This window comes from Coregonus clupeaformis, chromosome 28 (assembly GCF_020615455.1).
Source record: "Coregonus clupeaformis isolate EN_2021a chromosome 28, ASM2061545v1, whole genome shotgun sequence".
NCBI lineage: Eukaryota > Metazoa > Chordata > Actinopteri > Salmoniformes > Salmonidae > Coregonus > Coregonus clupeaformis.
The window spans coordinates 33,120,736-33,140,019 of record NC_059219.1 but is presented as its reverse complement, the minus strand read 5'-3'; the positions used below and the strand labels follow the sequence as shown (position 1 = coordinate 33,140,019).

The 19,284-nt window shown below is 42.7% G+C and overlaps 1 protein-coding gene across 3 annotated transcripts in view; it reads right to left on the bottom strand.

Annotated features, from left to right (window-relative positions):
* LOC121543435 (ankyrin repeat and sterile alpha motif domain-containing protein 1B-like) overlaps positions 1–19,284 on the bottom strand; it is a 286,881-nt gene that overhangs the window by 88,774 nt on the left and 178,823 nt on the right. The gene's annotated exons all lie outside the window — the stretch shown is intronic.

Sequence of the window (19,284 nt, the reverse complement as noted above, 5' to 3'; positions counted from 1 at the left end):
TTCTTGGGTATAACGCTACAAGCTTGGCACACCTGTATTTGGGGAGTTTCTCCCATTCTTCTCTGCAGATCCTCTAAAGCTTTCAGGTTGGATGAGGAGCGTCGCTGCACAGCTATTTTCAGGTCTCTCCAGAGATGTTCGATCGGGTTCAAGTCCAGGTTCTGGCTACTCAAGGACATTCAGAGACTTGTGCCGAAGCCACTCCTGCATTGTCTTGGCTGTGTGCTTAGGGTCGTTGTCCTGTTGGAAGGTGAACCTTCATCCCAGTCTGAGGTCCTGAGCGGTCTGGAGCAGGTTTTCATCAAGGATCTCTCTACTTTGCTCCGTTCATCTTTCCCTTGATGACTAGTCTCCCAGCCCCTGCCACTGAAAAACATCTCCACAGCATGATGTTGCCACCACCATGATTAGCCAGGGATGGTGCCAGGTTTACTCCAGCCGTGATGCTTGGCATTCAGGCCAAACAGTTCAATCTTGGTTTCATCAGACCAGAGAATCTTGTTTCTCATGGTCTGAGAGTCCTTTAGGTGCTTTTTGGCAAACTCCAAGCGGGCTGTCATGTGCCTTTTACTGAGGAATGGCTTCCGTCTGGCCACTCTACCATAAAGGCCTGATTGGTGGAGTGCCTCAGAGATGGTTGTCCTTCTGGAAGGTTCTCCCATCTCCACAGAGGAACTCTGGAGAGTGACCATCTGGTTCTTGGTCACCTCCCTGACCAAGGCCCTTCTCCCCTGATTGCTCAGTTTGGCCAGGCGGCCAGCTCTAGGAAGAGTCTTGGTGGTTCCAAACTTCTTCCACTTAAGAATGATGGAGGCCACTGTGTTCTTGGGGACCTTCAAAGCTGCAGAAAGGTTTTGGTACCCTTCCCCAGATCTGTGCCTCGACACAATCCTGTCTCGGAGCTCTACGGACAATTTCTTCCACCTCATTGCTTATTTTTGCTCTGACATGCACTGTCAACTGTGTGACCTTATATAGACAGGTGTGTGCCTTTCCAAATCATGTCCAATCAATTTAATTTACCACAGGTGGACTCCAATCAAGTTGTAGAAACATCTCAAGGATGATCAATGGAAACAGGATGCAACTGAGCTCAATTTCGAGTCTCATAGCAAAGGGACTGTATACTTATGTAAATAAGGTATTTCTGGTTTTTATTCTTAATACATTAGCAAAAATGTCTAAAAACCTGTTTTCGCTTTGTGATTATGGGGTATTAATTTAATCCATTTTAGAATAAGGCTGTAACGTAAACAAAATGTGGAAAAAGTCAAGGGGTCTGAATACTTTCAGAATAAACTGTATATATACAGTATCTAGAGAGAGAGCGCGAGAGAGACAGATATTTATCTATCCAAGTTGAAGTATCCTTCTCTCTCCTTCGTCTGACCCATGCTGCGTTTATATCGATGGATCATTTTTGATTCAGGATTGAACAGCAGTTTGTGTGTGCGCATCTGTGTGTGTGTCTCAGTGGGCCCTGCTCTCTCTCCCTGGCTGCTGTCAGAGTGTGTTAAGACTGTGTACCAGCCCCTTAACTCTCTCCACTGATAAGCATCACAACACTCACAGAGCGAGAGAGAGAGCGAGAGAGACAGAGAGAGAAAACAATTAAAGTGGGAGAGAGATAAGGGAGATGAGAGACAGACCACAGAAAGAGAGAGAGAGACAGAGAAAGAGACAGACAGAGAGAGACAGAGAGAGAGTGAGAGACACAGAGAGAGAGAGAGAGAGAGAGAGAGAGAGTGAAATGAAAAAAATAACTTTAAAAAAATAACATAAAAAATGAATAACGGAAAAGTGGTGCGTGCATATGTATTCACCCCCTTTGCTATGAAACACCTAAATAAGATCTGGTGCAACCAATTCCCTTCAGAAGCTACATAATTAGTAAAATAAAGTACACCTGTGTGCAATCTAAGTGTCACATGATCTGTCACATGATCTCAGTATATATACACCTGTTCTGAAAGGCCCCAGAGTCTGCAACACCACTAAGCAAGGGGCACCACCAAGCAAGCAGCACAATGAAGACCAAGGAGCTCTCCAAACAGGTCAGGGATAAAGTTGTGGAGAAGTAAAGATCAGGGTTGGGTTATAAAAAAATATCAGAAACTTTGAACATCCCACGGAGCACCATTAAATCCATTTTTAAAAAATGAAAAGAATATGGCACCACAACAAACCTGCCAAGAGAGGGCCGCCCACCAAAACTCATGGACCAGGCAAGGAGGGCATTAATCAGAGAGGCAACAAAGAGACCAAAGATAACCCTGAAGGAGCTGCAAAGCTCCACAGCGGAGATTGGAGTATCTGTCCATAGGACCACTTTAAGCCGTACACTCCACAGAGCTGGGCTTTACGGAAGAGTGGCCAGAAAAAAGCCATTGCTTAAAGAAAAAAATAAGCAAACACGTTTGGTGTTCGCAAAAAGGCATGTGGGAGACTCCCCAAACATATGGAAGAAGGTACTCTGGTCAGATGAGACTAAAATTGAGCTTTTTGGCCATCAAGGAAAACACAATGTCTGGCACAAACCCAAAAGCTCTCATCACCCCGAGAACACCATCCCCACAGTGAAGCATGGTGGTGGCAGCATCATGCTGTGGGGATGTTTTTCATCGGCAGGGACTGGGAAACTGGTCAGAATTGAAGGAATGATAGATGGCGCTAAATACAGGGAAATTCATGAGGGAAACCGGTTTCAGTCTTCCAGAGATTTGAGACTGGGACGTAGATTCACCTTCCAGCAGGACAATGACCCTAAGCATACTGCTAAAGCAACACTTGAGGGGTTTAGGGGAAAACCTTTAAATGTCTTGGAATGGCCTAGTCAAAGCCCAGACCTCAATCCAATAGAGAATATGTGGTATGACTTAAAGATTGCTGTACACCAGTGAAACCCATCCAACTTGAAGGAGCTGGAGCAGTTTTGCCTTGAAGAATGGGCAAAAATGCCAGTGGCTAGATGTGCCAAGCTTATAGAGACATACCCCTAGAGACTTGCAGCTGTAATTGCTGCTAAAGGTGGCTCTACAAAGTATTGACTTTGGGGTGGTTATGCACGCTCAAGTTCTGTTTTTTTTGTCTTATTTATTGTTTGTTTCACAAGCAAAAATATTTTGCATCTTCAAAGTCGTAGGCATGTTGTGTAAATCAAATGATACAAACCCCTGAAAAATCAATTTTAATTCCAGGTTGTAAGGTAACAAAATAGGAAAAATGCCAAGGGAGGTGAATACTGTCACAAGCCAATGTACCAACAAAATGGCGAGGACACTAGAACAGTCTGCAGCACCCGGCCTCATCCTACTAGAATCTGAAGTCAAATGTCTACGGTTTGCTGATGATCTGGTGCTTCTGTCCCCAAACAAGGAGAGCCTAGCGCAACACCTAGATCTTCTGCACACATTCTGTCAGACCTGGGCCCTGACAGTAAATCTCAGTAAGACAAAAATAATGGTGCTCCAAAAAAGGTCCAGTTGCCAGGACCACAAATACAAATTCCATCTAAACACCGCTGCCCTAGAGCACACAAAAAACTATACATACCTCGGCCTAAACATCAGCGCTAAAGCTGTGAACGATCTGAGAGACAAGGCAAGAAGGGCCTTCTATGCCATCAAAAGGAACATAAAATTTGACATACCAATTACGATCTGGCTAAAAATACTTGAATCAGTTATAGAACCCATTGCCCTTTATGGTTGTGAAGTCTGGGGTCCGCTCACCAACCAAGAATTCACCAAATTGGACGAACACCAAATTGAGACTGCATGCAGAATTCTGCAAAAATATCCTCTGTGTACACTGTAAAACACCTAACAATGTATGCAGAGCAGAATTAGGCCGATACCCGCTTATGATCAAAATCCAGAAAAGAGCCGTTAAATTCTACAACCACCTAAAAGGAAGCGATTCCCAAACCTTACATAACAAAGCCATCACCTATAGAGAGATGAACCTGAAGAAGAGTCTCCTAAGCAAGCTGGTCCTGGGGCTCTGTGCAAAAACACAAACAGACCCCACAGAGCCCCAATTAGACCCAACCAAATCATGAGATAACGAAAAGATAATTACTTGACACATTTGAAAGAATCAACAAAAAAACAAAATGAGGTGGAAACTGAGCTGCACTTCCTAACCTCCTGCCAAATGTATGACCATAACAGAGACACATATTTCCCTCAGATTACACAGACCCACAAAGATTTAGAAAACAAATCCAATTTTGATAACTCCCATATCTATTGGGTGAAATACCAGTGTGCAATCACAGCAGCAAGATTTGTGACCTGCTGCCACAAGAAAAGGGCAACCAGTGAAGAACAAACACCATTGTAAATACAACCCATATTTATGTTTATTTATTTTCCCTTTTGTACTTTAACTATTTGCACATAATATTACATTTGAAATGTCTTTATTCTTTTTGAACTTTTGTGAGTGTAATGTTTACTGTTAATTTTTTATTGTTTATTTCACTTTTGTTTGTTATCTATTTCACTTGCTTTGGCAATGTAAACATATGTTTCCCATGCCAATAAAGCCCCTTAAATGGAATTGAAATTGAGAGAGCGAGAGATGAGTAACATCTGATCTAGAAACAGTAGAAAGAACAGCGGAGAGAAGAACGGAAGGTAAACGAAAACCGATCCACACACGTAGGGAGGAGAGGAGCAAACTGGTGTTCAGCCCTGAATCAAAAACGATCCATCGATATAAACACAGCATGAGTCAGACGAAAGAAAGAGAAAGATACCTAAACTTGGATAGATGTGTGTACCGTAGCCACATTGAGGAGCCTGCATCTTGACAGGGCAGCAGATCTCTCTCTCTCTCTCTCTCTCTCTCTCTCTCTCTCTCTCTCTCTCTCTCTCTCTCTCTCTCTCTCTCTCTCTCCTCTCTCTCTCTCTCTCTCTCTCTTTCTCTCTTCTCTCTCTCTCTCTCTCCTCTCTCCTTCACTCTCTCTCTCTCTCTCTCTCTCTCTCTCTCTCTCTCTCTCTTCGTGTGTGTCTTACCTCAGGTCACCTCCTAGCATGGACTAGGCAGCTGTTAACCCATATTGTCAATAGTCCATCAGTTATGGCATTACCGTCAAACCTTGCTCCTACCTTGCATCACACACTGAGTCCCACTACTGAAATATGCTTACAAGTACACACCCAGTCTTACAACTACACACCCAGTCTGAGATATGATAGGGCTTCTGTTGCTCCACACAGCATACCTGCACACCTCACGGTACATGCATAGGCGCACACACACACACACACATACACACACATACAGTGTACACACTTAAACACACAAGTCCTATCATGCAGCAGAAAACTCAGCTCAGACACTGATTGGTATTTGGATTAGTAGTCTTCCTGATGACAGTTGACAGATACACACACATAAATACACATACGTTACTGTGGTTAAGTGCTCACGTGTGTGTGTGTGAGACAGATAATAGCAGGCCCTTACTGTAATGTATTTACAATTCCAGAAACGTAGTTAAACCACCACATAATGGCCTTCTCTTCCATGACCCTCCCACCCACAACCATGTTCTTCTACCACTCCCACCAGGAAAGAGAGAAGGATGGAAAGGGATGAATGAGAGATGAAACAGGAACTAGAGAGTGCAGCTGAGGTGGAAGAAAATAGGGGACGACGCAAAACGAAAGCGAGAGAGGATGCCCTTTTCTCCTCTCTCTTCCTTCCCTCTTCCCTCACTTTTCTCCTCCGTCTTGGGCAGGTGTTGTGAGCAATTGCGTGCCCCCGCCACAGCGGGATTAAAGAGGACATGTTTAATTGCTTGTTAACAAATGTTTACTGCGCCGTATTGAGCAGCCGCCCGTTTCCTGCCAAGTATAGGCCTCCATTACTCTGAGGCTGCTGTCAGAGTTACCCTGGGCTGGCAGGAGGGAGAGACAAAGAGAGAGAGGGAGGGAGGGAGAAAATGATATTGAGAAAGAGAGAGCGAGTGAAGGTTCAGAAAATGAGAGTGAGTGAGAGTTTTAATGTTAATATTGAATATTTTGATGGTATTGTATAGCAACATTTGATTGCTCCTTCGTGTGCCAATAAAGCTTTGAATTGAATGAAATTGCATTGAAACAGTGAATGACAGCCAGAGAGAGGAAGAAGAAGATCCGTAAAGGAGAAACACAGAGCAAGTGAGAGGGAAAACAACAGAGGTTTCCAAGGAGAAAGAACACAGAGAGGGAAGGTGAATCAAATGGAGTGAGAGAGAACAGGAGAAATAACGAACGAGCGAGATGGTGAGGAAATGGGAGAACTAAGTGACTGACAGATCACAAGAGGGCAGGGGGTAAAAATACGTCAAGATTGTGTGAGGGGGAGAGAGCAGTGTTGGACAGATTCACAAGAGAAACAGAGAGAGAGAGAGAGAGAGTGCGAGAGCACTATAGAAGTGTATTATAGCAGTAGGTAGGTAGATAAACAGTAGTATTCTCAGTGTAGTCTATGAGGGAACATTGAGTCTCTGGTGCATGTCAGCAGCTATGCACAATACACCCACAATCACAACTCCCATAATCAAAAGAGATTGCTGTGACCAAAAATCCTGTTGAGTCGCCGAACAGTTTTGGCTATACTACACTGACTCTCCACCGTGGAATGAAACTGACCAAATATTCTCAAGGTTTTTTCAAAATACATTTTCTCTAAACAAATCAACACAATACGAGTTCTGTCAGTCCATAGAGAAAAACCCCAGACATGCATGCACATACCGGTAGACACACACACGCACGCTCAATTTCATTCCATTTATAATACATTGGGGTGTTATCCTGTCTAAAGGGGGGTGGGGACAACATCTGATACAATCTTGTTTATTTTTCTATATCGGGCGCGGCGACTCGTTGAGCTTATTAAAAACTACAGAGCAATATCAGACGTGTCAGTCATCCTTTAGATGAAAGGGGCCTGCCTGGCTGCTTTATGAATTATGATTTGCTTTGTGCTGCTGCATCCTGGCGCTAGGCTAATGGCGCTAGGCTTATGGCACTAGGCTAATGGCGCTAGGCTAATTCTACACTAACATGCTACTTGATGTAAACACGACTTCTAAGTGAGAAAGACTTCTGCTAATGTAGCAGGAATTCCTTGGTCTTATCTGAGCTCTAAGGCTTGTGTTAGCGTCACAAGCTAGTGCCTAGGCTAGAAACATTAAAAAACCATAACCTAGCCTGCAACAAAGTTCTAGCATTACATGCTAAATGCAATTCATATCTCCCATATAAAGTGCTAGCGTCACGCTAACTGGTGTAAACAGGTCTTCCATAGCAGCACCAGTCACCTCAGGGGGGAGAAGAAAGATGAAAGTAGACCCTTGTTGTTGTGTAGGCTACATTCCTTCATGTGTGATAGCCCTGAGCATCTATCTAGACTACCTAGACCGAGAGGGGAACCACAGGGACTGTGAGGAGATATTGAATTCACACTTTCATTCTTGCTCTTTGTATGAGGGGATATCGCCACGGCAACCAGTTTATCTCCCACTGGCAGTGCATAACCCATTTTGTCGTCGAGTCCCCTGACAACTGTTTCTGGGAAACAGGATGCAATTGTGATGTAAGGAATATGAGTTAGATTTTTGGGGGGAATTATGTAAAAGAGACACAAATATACAGTACCAGTGAAAAGTTTGGACACACCTACTCATTCAAGGGTTTTTCTTTATTTATAAAATTTTCTACATTGTAGAATAATAGTGAAGACTATGAAATAACACATATGGAATCATGTAGTAACCAAAAAAGTGTTCAACAAATTAAAATTGATTCTTCAAAGTAGCCACCCTTTGCCTTGATGACAGCTTTGCACACTCTTGGCATTCTCTCAACCAGCTATGATGAAACTGGCTCTCATGAGGACCAGAGTTACCTCTGCTGCAAAGGATAAGTTCATTAGAGTTACCAGCCTCAGAAATTGTAGCCCAAATAAATGCTTCACAGAGTTCAAGTCACAGACACATCTCATCATCAACTGTTCAGAGGACAGTGAATCAGGCCTTCATCATTTACATTTTTACATTTTCGTCATTTAGCAAACGCTCTTATCCAGAGCGACTTACAAATGGGTGCATTCACCTTATGATAGCCAGTGGGACAACCACTTTACAATATTATAATTTTTTTCTTTATTTTTTCTTTGGGGTGGGGTAAGGAGGGGTTGAAGGATTACTTTATCCTATCCCAGGTATTACTTAAAGAGGTGGGGTTTCAAGTGTAGGAGTCAGGATCAAGAGTAGGATTCAGCAGGGAGGAGAAGGTGGCAAAGAGCTTCCTAGGGTTAGAGACAGATGCTTGTAATTTAGAGTGGTAGAAAGTGGCTTTAGCAGCAGAAACAGAGGAAGAAAATGTAGAGAGGAGGGACTGAAAAGATGCCAGGTCCGCAGGGAGTCTAGTTTTCCTCCATTTCCGCTCGGCTGCCCGGAGCCCTGTTCTGTGAGCTCGCAATGAGTCGTCAAGCCATGGAGCAGGAGGAGAGGACCGAGCTGGCCGGGAGGATAGGGGACATAGAGAGTCAAAGGATGCAGAAAGGGAGGAGAGGAGGGTTGAGGAGGCAGAATCAGGAGATTGGAGGGAGAAGGATTGAGCAGAGGGAAGAGATGATAGGATGGAAGAGGAGAGAGTAGCGGGAGAGAGAGAGTGAAGGTTGCGACGGTGCATTACCATCTGAGTAGGGGCAGAGTGAGTAGTGTTGGAGGAGAGCGAGAGAGAAAAGGATACAAAGTAGTGGTCGGAGACTTGGAGGGGAGTTGCAGTGAGATTAGCAGAAGAACAGCATCTAGTAAAGATGAGGTCAAGCGTATTGCCTGCCTTGTGAGTAGGAGGGGACGGTGAGAGGGTGAGGTCAAAAGAGGAGAGGAGTGGAAAGAAGGAGGCAGAGAGAAATTAGTCAAATGTAGACGTAGGGAGGTTGAAATCCCCCAGAACTGTGAGGGGTGAGCCATCCTCAGGAAAGGAACTTATCAAGGCGTCAAGCTCAATGATGAACTCTCCAAGGGAACCTGGAGGGTGATAAATGATAAGGATGTTAAGTTTGAATGGGCTAGTGACTGTGACAGCATGGAATTCAAATGAGGAGATAGACATATGGGTCAGGGGAGAAAGAGAGAATGTCCACTTGGGAGAGATGAGGATTCCTGTGCCACCACCCCGCTGACCAGATTCTCTCGGGGTGTGCGAGAACACATGGTCAGACGAGGAGAGAGCAGTAGGAGTAGCAGTGTTTTCATGGTCGAATTGCTGCAAATAAACCACTACTAACGGACACCAATAAGAAGAAGAGACTTGCTTGGGCCAAGAAACACGAGTAATGGACATTAGACCGGTAGAAATCTATCATTTGGTCTGATGAGTCCAAATTGGAGATTTGTGATTCCAACCGCTGTGTCTTTGTGAGACGCAAAGTAGGTGAACGGATGATCTCCGCATGTGTGGTTTCCACCGTGAAACATGGAGGAGGAGGTGTGATGGTGTGGGGGTGCTTTGCTGGTGACACTGTCTGTAATTTATTTAGAATTCAAGGCACACTTAACCAGCATGGCTACCACAGCATTCTGCAGCGATACGTCATCCCATCTGGTTTGCGCTTAGTGGGACTATCATTTGTTTTTCAACAGGACAATGATCCAACACACCTCCAGGCTGTGTAAGGGCTATTTGACCAAGAAGGAGAGTGATGGTGCTGCATCAGATGACCTGGCCTCCACAATCACCCAACCTCAACCCAATTGAGATGGTTTGAGTTGGACCGCAGAGTGAAGGAAAAGCAGCTAACAAGTGCTCAGCATACAGTGGGGAAAAAAAGTATTTAGTCAGCCACCAATTGTGCAAGTTCTCTCACTTAAAAAGATGAGAGAGGCCTGTAATTTTCATCATAGGTACACGTCAACTATGACAGACAAATTGAGATTTTTTTTCTCCAGAAAATCAAATTGTAGGATTTTTTATGAATTTATTTGCAAATTATGGTGGAAAATAAGTATTTGGTCACCTACAAACACACAAGATTTCTGGCTCTCACAGACCTGTAACTTCTTCTTTAAGAGGCTCCTCTGTCCTCCACTCGTTACCTGTATTAATGGCACCTGTTTGAACTTGTTATCAGTATAAAAGACACCTGTCCACAACCTCAAACAGTCACACTCCAAACTCCACTATGGCCAAGACCAAAGAGCTGTCAAAGGACACCAGAAACAAAATTGTAGACCTGCACCAGGCTGGGAAGACTGAATCTGCAATAGGTAAGCAGCTTGGTTTGAAGAAATCAACTGTGGGAGCAATTATTAGGAAATGGAAGACATACAAGACCACTGATAATCTCCCTCGATCTGGGGCTCCACGCAAGATCTCACCCCGTGGGGTCAAAATGATCACAAGAACGGTGAGCAAAAATCCCAGAACCACACGGGGGGACCTAGTGAATGACCTGCAGAGAGCTGGGACCAAAGTAACAAAGCCTACCATCAGTAACACACTACGCCGCCAGGGACTCAAATCCTGCAGTGCCAGACGTGTCCCCCTGCTTAAGCCAGTACAGGTCCAGGCCCGTCTGAAGTTTGCTATAGTGCATTTGGATGATCCAGAAGAGGATTGGGAGAATGTCATATGGTCAGATGAAACCAAAATATAACTTTTTGGTAAAAACTCAACTCGTCGTGTTTGGACAAAGAATGCTGAGTTGCATCCAAAGAACACCATAACTTCTGTGAAGCATGGGGGTGGAAACATCATGCTTTGGGGCTGTTTTTCTGCAAAGGGACCAGGACGACTGATCCGTGTAAAGGAAAGAATGAATGGGGCCATGTATCGTGAGATTCAGCAAGGGCATTGAAGATGAAACGTGGCTGGGTCTTTCAGCATGACAATGATCCCAAACACACCGCCCGGGCAACGAAGGAGTGGCTTTGTAAGAAGCATTTCAAGGTCCTGGAGTGGCCTAGCCAGTCTCCAGATCTCAACCCCATAGACAATCTTTGGAGGGAGTTGAAAGTCCGTGTTGCCCAGCGACAGCCCCAAAACATCACTGCTCTAGAGGAGATCTGCATGGAGGAATGGGCCAAAATACCAGCAACAGTGTATGAAAACCTTGTGAAGACTTACAGAAAACGTTTGACCTGTGTCATTGCCAACAAAGGGTATATAACAAAGTATTGAGAAACTTTTGTTATTGACCAAATACTTATTTTCCACCATAATCTGCAAATAAATTCATTAAAAAATCCTACAATGTGATTTTCTGGATTTTTTTTCCTCATTTTGTCTGTCATAGTTGACGTGTACCTATGATGAAAATTACAGGCCTCTCTCATCTTTTTAAGTGGGAGAACTTGCACAATTGGTGGCTGACTAAATACTTTTTTCCCCCACTGTATGTGGGAACTCCTTCAAGGCTGTTGGAAAAGCATTCCAGGTGAAGCTGGTTGAGAGAATGCCAAGAGTGATCAAAGCTGTCATCAAGGCAATGAATGGGTGGCTATTTGAAGAATCTCAAATATAAAATATATTTTGATTTGTTTAACACTTTTTTGGTTACTACATGATTCCATATGTGTTATTTCATAGTTATGATGTCTTCACTATTATTCTACAATGTAGAAAATAGTAAAAGTAAAGAAAAACCCTTGAATGAGTATGTGTGTCCAAATGTTTGACTGGTACTGTACATTGCCACACCAGACACACAATAGCTCTCTTTAACACACAAATACATCCTGTAGCTAAGCAAATAAAAATACAAATAAAATACACATAATCCAGACAAATTTAGAAATTAAGAAATATCAGCATGAACAACCGGAATATATATATATATACATATAAAGGTGTGTTTTGTATGTAAACATAATTAAAGTGACCAGTGTTCAATGACTAGAATACAGTATGTACATTACAGTTGCTTCAGAAAGTATTCATACCCCTTGACTAATTCCGATTTTGTTGCGTTACAGCCTGAATTCAAAATGGATCAAATAAATAAAAATCGCACCCATCTAATTTTTTGCTAATTTATTCAAAATGAAATACAGAAATATCTAATTTCCACCCTTGAGTCAATACTTTGTAATGCACCTTTGGCAGTGATTACAGCTGTGAGTCTTTCTGGGTAAGTCTCTAAGAGCTTTCCACACATGGATTGTGCAACATTTGCCCAATATTATTTTCAAAATTCTTCAAGCTCTGTCAAATTTGTTGCTGATCATTGCTAGACAACCATTTCCAGGTCTTACCATAGATTTTCAGCGGATTTAAGTCAACATTTGTAACTCGGCCACTCAGGAACATTCACTGTCTTTTTGGTAAGCAACTCCAGTGTAGATTTGGCCTTGTGTTTTAGGTTATTGTCCTGCTGAAAGGTGAATTCATCTCCCAGTGTCTGGTGGAACTAGGAGTGGCTCCGTAAGAAGCATCTCAAGGTCCTGGAGTGGCCTAGCCAGTCTCCAGACCTGAACCCAATAGAAAATCTTTGGAGGGAGCTGAAAGTCTGTATTGCCAAGCGACAGCCCCGAAACCTGAAGGATCTGGAGAAGGTCTGTATGGAGGAGTGGGCCAAAATCCCTGCTGCAGTGTGTGCAAACCTGGTCAAGACCTACAGGAAATGTAGGATCTCTGTAATTGCAAACAAAGGTTTCTGTACCAAATATTAAGTTCTGCTTTTCTGATGTATCAAATACTTATGTCATGCAATAAAATGCAAATTAATTACTTAAAAATAATACAATGTGATTTTCTGGATTTTTGTTTTAGATTCCGTCTCTCACAGTTGAAGTGTACCTATGATAAAAATTACAGACCTCTACATGCTTAGTAAGTAGGAAAACCTGCAAAATCGACAGTGTATCAAATACTTGTTCTCCCCACTGTATGCTTGAAAATATGGAGAGTGGTACTCAGTAATGTGTTTTATTGGATTTGCCCCAAACATAACTCTTGGTATTCTGGACTTGCAGTATTACTTTAGTGCCTTGTTGTAAACAGGATGCATGTTTTGGATTTGTTTTATTCTGTACAGTCTTCCTTCTTTTCACTCTGTCAATTAGGTTAGTATTGTGGAGTAACTACAATATTGTTGATATATCCTCAGTTTTCTCCTATCACAGCCATTAAACTCTGTAACTGTCTTAAAGTCACCATTGGCTTCATGGTGAAATCCCTGAGCGGTTTCCTTCCTCTCAAGCAACTGAGTTAGGAAGGACGGCTGTATCTTTGTAGTGACTGGATGTATTGGTACACCATCCAAAGTGTAATTAATAACTTCACCATGCTCAAAGGGATATTCAATGTCTGCTTTTTTTTTTTTACCCATCTACCAATAGGTGCCCTTCTTTGCGAGGCATTGGAAAACCTCCCAGGTCTTTGTGGTTAAATCTGTGTTTGAAATTCACTGCTTGACGGAGGGACCATACAGATAATTGTATGTGTGGGGTACAGAGCTGAGGCAGACATTCACAAATCATGTTAAACACTATTATTGTACGCGTATTATTGTACGAGTCCATGCAACTTATTATGTGACTTGTTAAGCACATTTTTACTCCTGAACTTATTTAGGCTTGCCATAACAAAGGGGTTGAATACTTATTGACTCATTACATTTCAGCTTTTAATTTTTTATTAATTTGTAAAACATTTTGAAAAACATAATTCCACTTTCACCAAAAAAATCTCAATTCAATACATTTCAATTCAGGCTGTAACACAGAAAAATGTGGGAAAAATCAGGGGGTAATTGTGGGGGAATGGGGGAATGGATCAGCTTAATATTGCAGATAGATTGTATCTTCTATCAATGTAATTGTCTGCATCACTTCCAATCCCCCATGTTTATTTTTTGTTTTTTAAAAATATATATACTCCCCTTTATTACTTTTCAACCCCACCATCCTTTCCCTACCTGGAGTAAACTAGTGAACAACAATGCCCAGGCCTCTACTTCCGGTCTATACTTACTATCTACACCTTATGGACAGAGTTCATTTTACAATAATTCTATTATATATATATATTTATTTTTTTATTATTATTTTTTGCTCCTGAACTTCTTCTACTCTCAACCTCTCCGATCATTTTCATGATGTCCATCCGGTTTGCTTCTATATGCCATATCTTTCTAACTGTGCTCTTTCCCAAAAGCTCCCAACATACAACCTATATACATTTACATTTACTATACTTATTATGGACACAGTATGCTTACATTTTTAGCTATCTTTGTTATTATTTGTTGTTATTTGTTATTAGTCCCATCATTCAACTCTATTCAATACCTCCCATCTATCTCTTAACACCAACCACATTTTGAAAAACATAATTCCACTTTCACCAAAAAAAACTCAATTCAATACATTTCAATTCAGTCTGTAACACAGAAAAATGTGGGACAAATCAGGGGGTGTGAATACTTTCTGAAGACACTGTACATGCCTATGGAAATGTGTGTGTGTGTGCTCAGCAGCTAATATGTGTGGGTTCTGTGCAGTGCCTTGGAGGCTTAGCATAACACCTCGGTGGCTGTGTTCCCATTGGTGGTTTAAAGGTTATGACACTGCTGGGCCCGGCCAATGTTCATTAAGCATTCAATTAAACCATCCACTGACAGTGCCTCAGGGGGAGATAGAGAGTTACAAGTACCACAACATCATACAGGAATGTCGGGCTGTCACTGACGCACTGCTATTCTATTCTGTTCTATTCTCCGTACGTTTGTTTTAGCCTTTTCTACCTTAACCTGCCCTGTCCAGCCATACATTGTTTTGATCTATACTATTGTGTTCTATACATATCTACTCAAATATATTTGAGTTAGTGCAGTTCGACAACTGTTGTTTTTCTCTTAAAGATCTTTGCCATACGTTGGTTAGCATAGAAAACCTACAGCTTTGCCTGATGGTTTGAGATGCATGAAGGGGTTGGAATGTCCTCTGTGACAAAGTTCCATTCCTCTCTAATCTACTTAACTGCACTCTTTTCTGTTCTACTGTCAGAGGCTATAGACATGACTCACCATAACCTAGAGCCAGTCAGTCCATAAAGACACCTCTAAGAAGGCCAGAGGAAGATTACAGAGACAGAAGAGAGAGACTGACAGAGGAGTCCTCTTTTGTTTCTCAATACATGTGGGAGAGAAAGATAGAGGGAAGAAGACGAAAGCTACTGGACAAAAACTGGTTGACTCAACGTTGTTTCCACGTCATTTCAACAAATACAATTCAATGTGATGACGTTGAATCAACGTGGAAAATTGATTGGATTTGCAAAAAGTAATCAATGTAAGGGAATTTTGTATTTTTTTCACCCAACTTTTAACCTAAATCCAATGACATAGTCAGTTAGTAATCAGTCTAGGAATGGTTGAATCCATACATCAGCCCCAAATACACACACATGATATAGACCAATCAGAGCCCTGCTTACTGTAATTACAAAATCATGGACAGAGCAAAAAACAGTGCGGAAAGTGCAGCTTGAAAAACAAACGTTTCTTCAGAGAGAAGGGTCCGGTTCGCTTTAATAAAATAGAACACATAATTAGAATCTCAGTGGGAGATACCAGCACAGCTTTATCACTGCTTAAGTGCTAGCTGGGGGGCTCTCTCTTTCTTGGTGCTCACTCACTCACTCACTCACTCACACACACAGTAGAAAATGTGTGCAAAGTCAAGGTTAGGATTCAGATGAGTCGGTTCAATGAAAACACAAAGGGGCGCCTGGTTTTCTGTCAATTACAACATCCTTAAAGGTACACTCCACACAATGACATCAACATCCACAGAATTCACACCCATCTTCCTCGTTGAGATACGCCCCCAATGGAAAAAGCCAATAATGTCAGTCTGTCAGATTTTCATTCTGCTGATGTTATTTTCTGTTGTGTGTGATGATGTCATCTTGTAAAGTGTACCTTTAATTGACTGCCTCATTCAAAGGAGACCACTTAGGGGGTAGGTAAAATGTGTGATTTTCGACACCTAGCCACACAGCAGCCAGGGGTAGAGTGCAGAGACAATTGGAGGGGCAGTCATGTAATTGAATATAAGTGAAGACAATCAAAGTCCCATAAAACACTGGTCTATTCCGGTCTGTTCAGAACATGATGTACTGGCCAAGATCGAAGAGTCACTCACCTACATGCGCGAACACACATACTCGTATGTACAAACTCATACATGCACAGAATCTAAAAGAGCCACAAGGGGCCAAAGGGATTGATGGTGTGTGTCCAGGATTAATGGCAGTCTTGGGAGTCCCTGCTGATTGCTGACTGGATGATAGACTGCTGCAAGCAGAATGCCCCTGTGAGTTATTATATTTATTTATCCTGTTTCACTGCATGTACAAGTGGGTAACCTGTACGAATGCGAGGTGTAAATGGAAATGTGTTTTTTGCATATCCCAACTCCCCTTGAGACACCCTCAGAGAGTGGGGCCACGGCCATGTGTGTCTGTGTTTGTTTGTTTGTGTGTGTGTGTGGGTGGGTGGGGTCCTGAATTTGCTCACAGATTTTAAAAGTGCATTCTCTTTGAATCAATCAAGCCCACTGAGACAAAGACGTCCTTGAGACAAGGAGGGGGTAGGGCTTGTTTCTGGACAGGGCCATAGGCTTTCACTTATTCAATGATGTCTGACTACCTCAAGGAAGGGCGTAAGAAAGGAAGGAAGGAATATTTAGGAAAGAAGGAGGGGCATTTTTAGGTGTTCTAAAATAAGACAGCAATCAACCACATCACTGTAGACTTCATATTTCCATTACAGCACTTCCTGTGTACACAATTGATTTACATCCTGTTTACCTGACATTGTGGTGAAAAAAATGAAGTGAATGAAGTTCAAGACCACTGCTGTACAGTATGTTACTGTTGTCCTTCTGTCAAAAGAAAACAAATCCAGGTTTACACACACACGCACACGCACACACACACACAAACACTCTAAGGCTGCTGCAGTCACCTGCTGTTGGAGTGGTACTGCAGTGTCGACATGCCAGAGGGAACATCTCTGCCTGCCATAGCAAAACGTTACATAAAGCTTATTCTGAAACATCCACGCTACCACCTACAGAAGCTAATGCTACTCCCGCTATAAATAGCCAGCTATCTGCCATCCACCCACGCAGGTGGCTTACACCTACCCTGTAGCAGAGGGGACGTTGTGTAAATGTTTGGTCAGTGTTGATCCAGCGTTGAGCCGCTGTTTGGCTAGCTCAGGAGAGCTTTTGAAAAATGAGAGAGGGATGGAGGCAGGAAGGAAGGAGACCTTTTATGGTTCGGCGGAAAAATGTATTTACTTCTATCTCACTCTGGATTTCTCTCTCCCCCTCTACCTCCCTCTTCTGCTGTAGTTTGTCTCTCTCTCTTTTCCTCACCATCTCTCTCCTCATACTCCCTCTCTCCTCTTCGATAATGCCCCCCATCCCGATATCTCTCCCTCTTTCTCTCCCCCACTCTCTGTCTCAATCCCAATCTCTCTCTCTCTTGCTCCCCCCCCCCCCGATCTGTCTCCATCTCTCGCTCTCCACTTGATGTATCCAGCTGTAAATGTATAAGCCTCTTGTGCTGGCTGTTGCCACGGCAACAACACAATGGACCTTATAAAGCTAATAAGTAGAGAGCAAGAGGGGAGAGGAGGAAAATGTTAAAAACAGCGCATTAAAAAAAATAAACATGAAAATATGCGCAGATCTATTCCTGGAGTTGGACCTGGGGGCTGTTTGCGGATAGAGGGATGCTGGCGAAAGAGAGGAAGAGAGAGAGAGTTGTTTCTCTGGTGGCGTTGTGATGTATCAGATTTGATGTGCCAGCCATGTTTGCTGGTGTCTGTTGAATAGTGGAAGTGGAGTGTGTGTGTGTGCAAGTGTATGTGACTGCATCAGTGGTTATAAAAGGTCACTTATATTTGTCCTGCTTAAAGCTGCAATATGTAACTTTTTGGGCAACCCGACCAAATTCACATAGAAATGGTAGTTATAAATCTGTCATTCTCATTGAAAGCAAGTCTAAAAAGCAGTTGATATGTTCTATTTCTATGGTTCCCAAGTTTAAATTTTGCGTCTTTTACTTTCGGTTATGTACATCAGCTTCAAAAAAAATGAAAATACAATATTTTCGGTTATTGAAAATATATTTCACAGTGGTTTATATGATACAATGATTCTCTACACCCTCTGAGAATTGCTTGTTTTGTCACATAAATGGAAATTAGGTGAACTCTTAGAATGTTTGCAACCAGGAAATGGCGGAGCGATTTCTGTATATTGCACCTTTAACTGCATGTACAATTGGGTAACCTGTACGAGTGTGGGGTGTGAAATGGAAATGTGTTTTTTGCTTATCCCAACTTCCCCTGAGACACCCTCGGAGAATGGGGTCACAGCCAGGGATGTGCAGCTAGCCTCTGATCTGCTTCTTCATAAATAACCAAATGTAAACAGAGAGACGTGATACACACACACATTCCTGAAAATCATCTCTGCTTCACATACAAAAAGATAAACACATACACACACTCTCTCTTCAATTACATTGAGCTGATTTCTGACGTGCTGTTCCTTCTTTTTCCGTAGCATATTTCTGTATTGTTTTAGTGATACTCTCTCTCTCTCTCTCTCTCTCTCTCTCTCTCTCTCTCTCTCTCTCTCTCTCGATACTCTCCTCACCCACACACACCTGTATCACCTTGAATACAACTATGGAGAAAGAGAAGGACATTCTATTCTCTTCTCTTCTACTCTCTCCTCTAGTCACCTCTCCATATCTCCATCCCTCTCCCCCTTTCTGCTCCCTGGTGAGATGTGGGTGGGTGGGTGAGAGAGGAGTGAGGAAACAGGTGACAGACTGAAAGACTGCTGATCTCATCCTCATGGGAACACCTGAACGACCAGCTCATTCACACATCTAGCGACCCAGAAGGGACACAGGATATGACACACAGGAAATAGAGAGTAAAGTCACACACACAGGCTAGATGCCTTTTCCCACGGCCGGGGGGGGTGGGGTGTTAGGTGTCTGTGTGTGTGTGTGTGTGGGGGTCCCAAGCCTCATGGAGGGTTTAATTGGTTGTGTTTGACAGAAATGTCTTCATTCTATTGATTAATAATTACTACACCTGAGGCTGGTCTATTAAACTCAGGGGAGGGTAGCTTAATACATGAGCTCATACTGTACCATGGCATTGTTGAATACTTGTTTCTGATTGGCTTGAAGGGCATTCTAGAGCGTGCATTATTTCCCTATAACGCACAGTATATCGTTTTTGCAT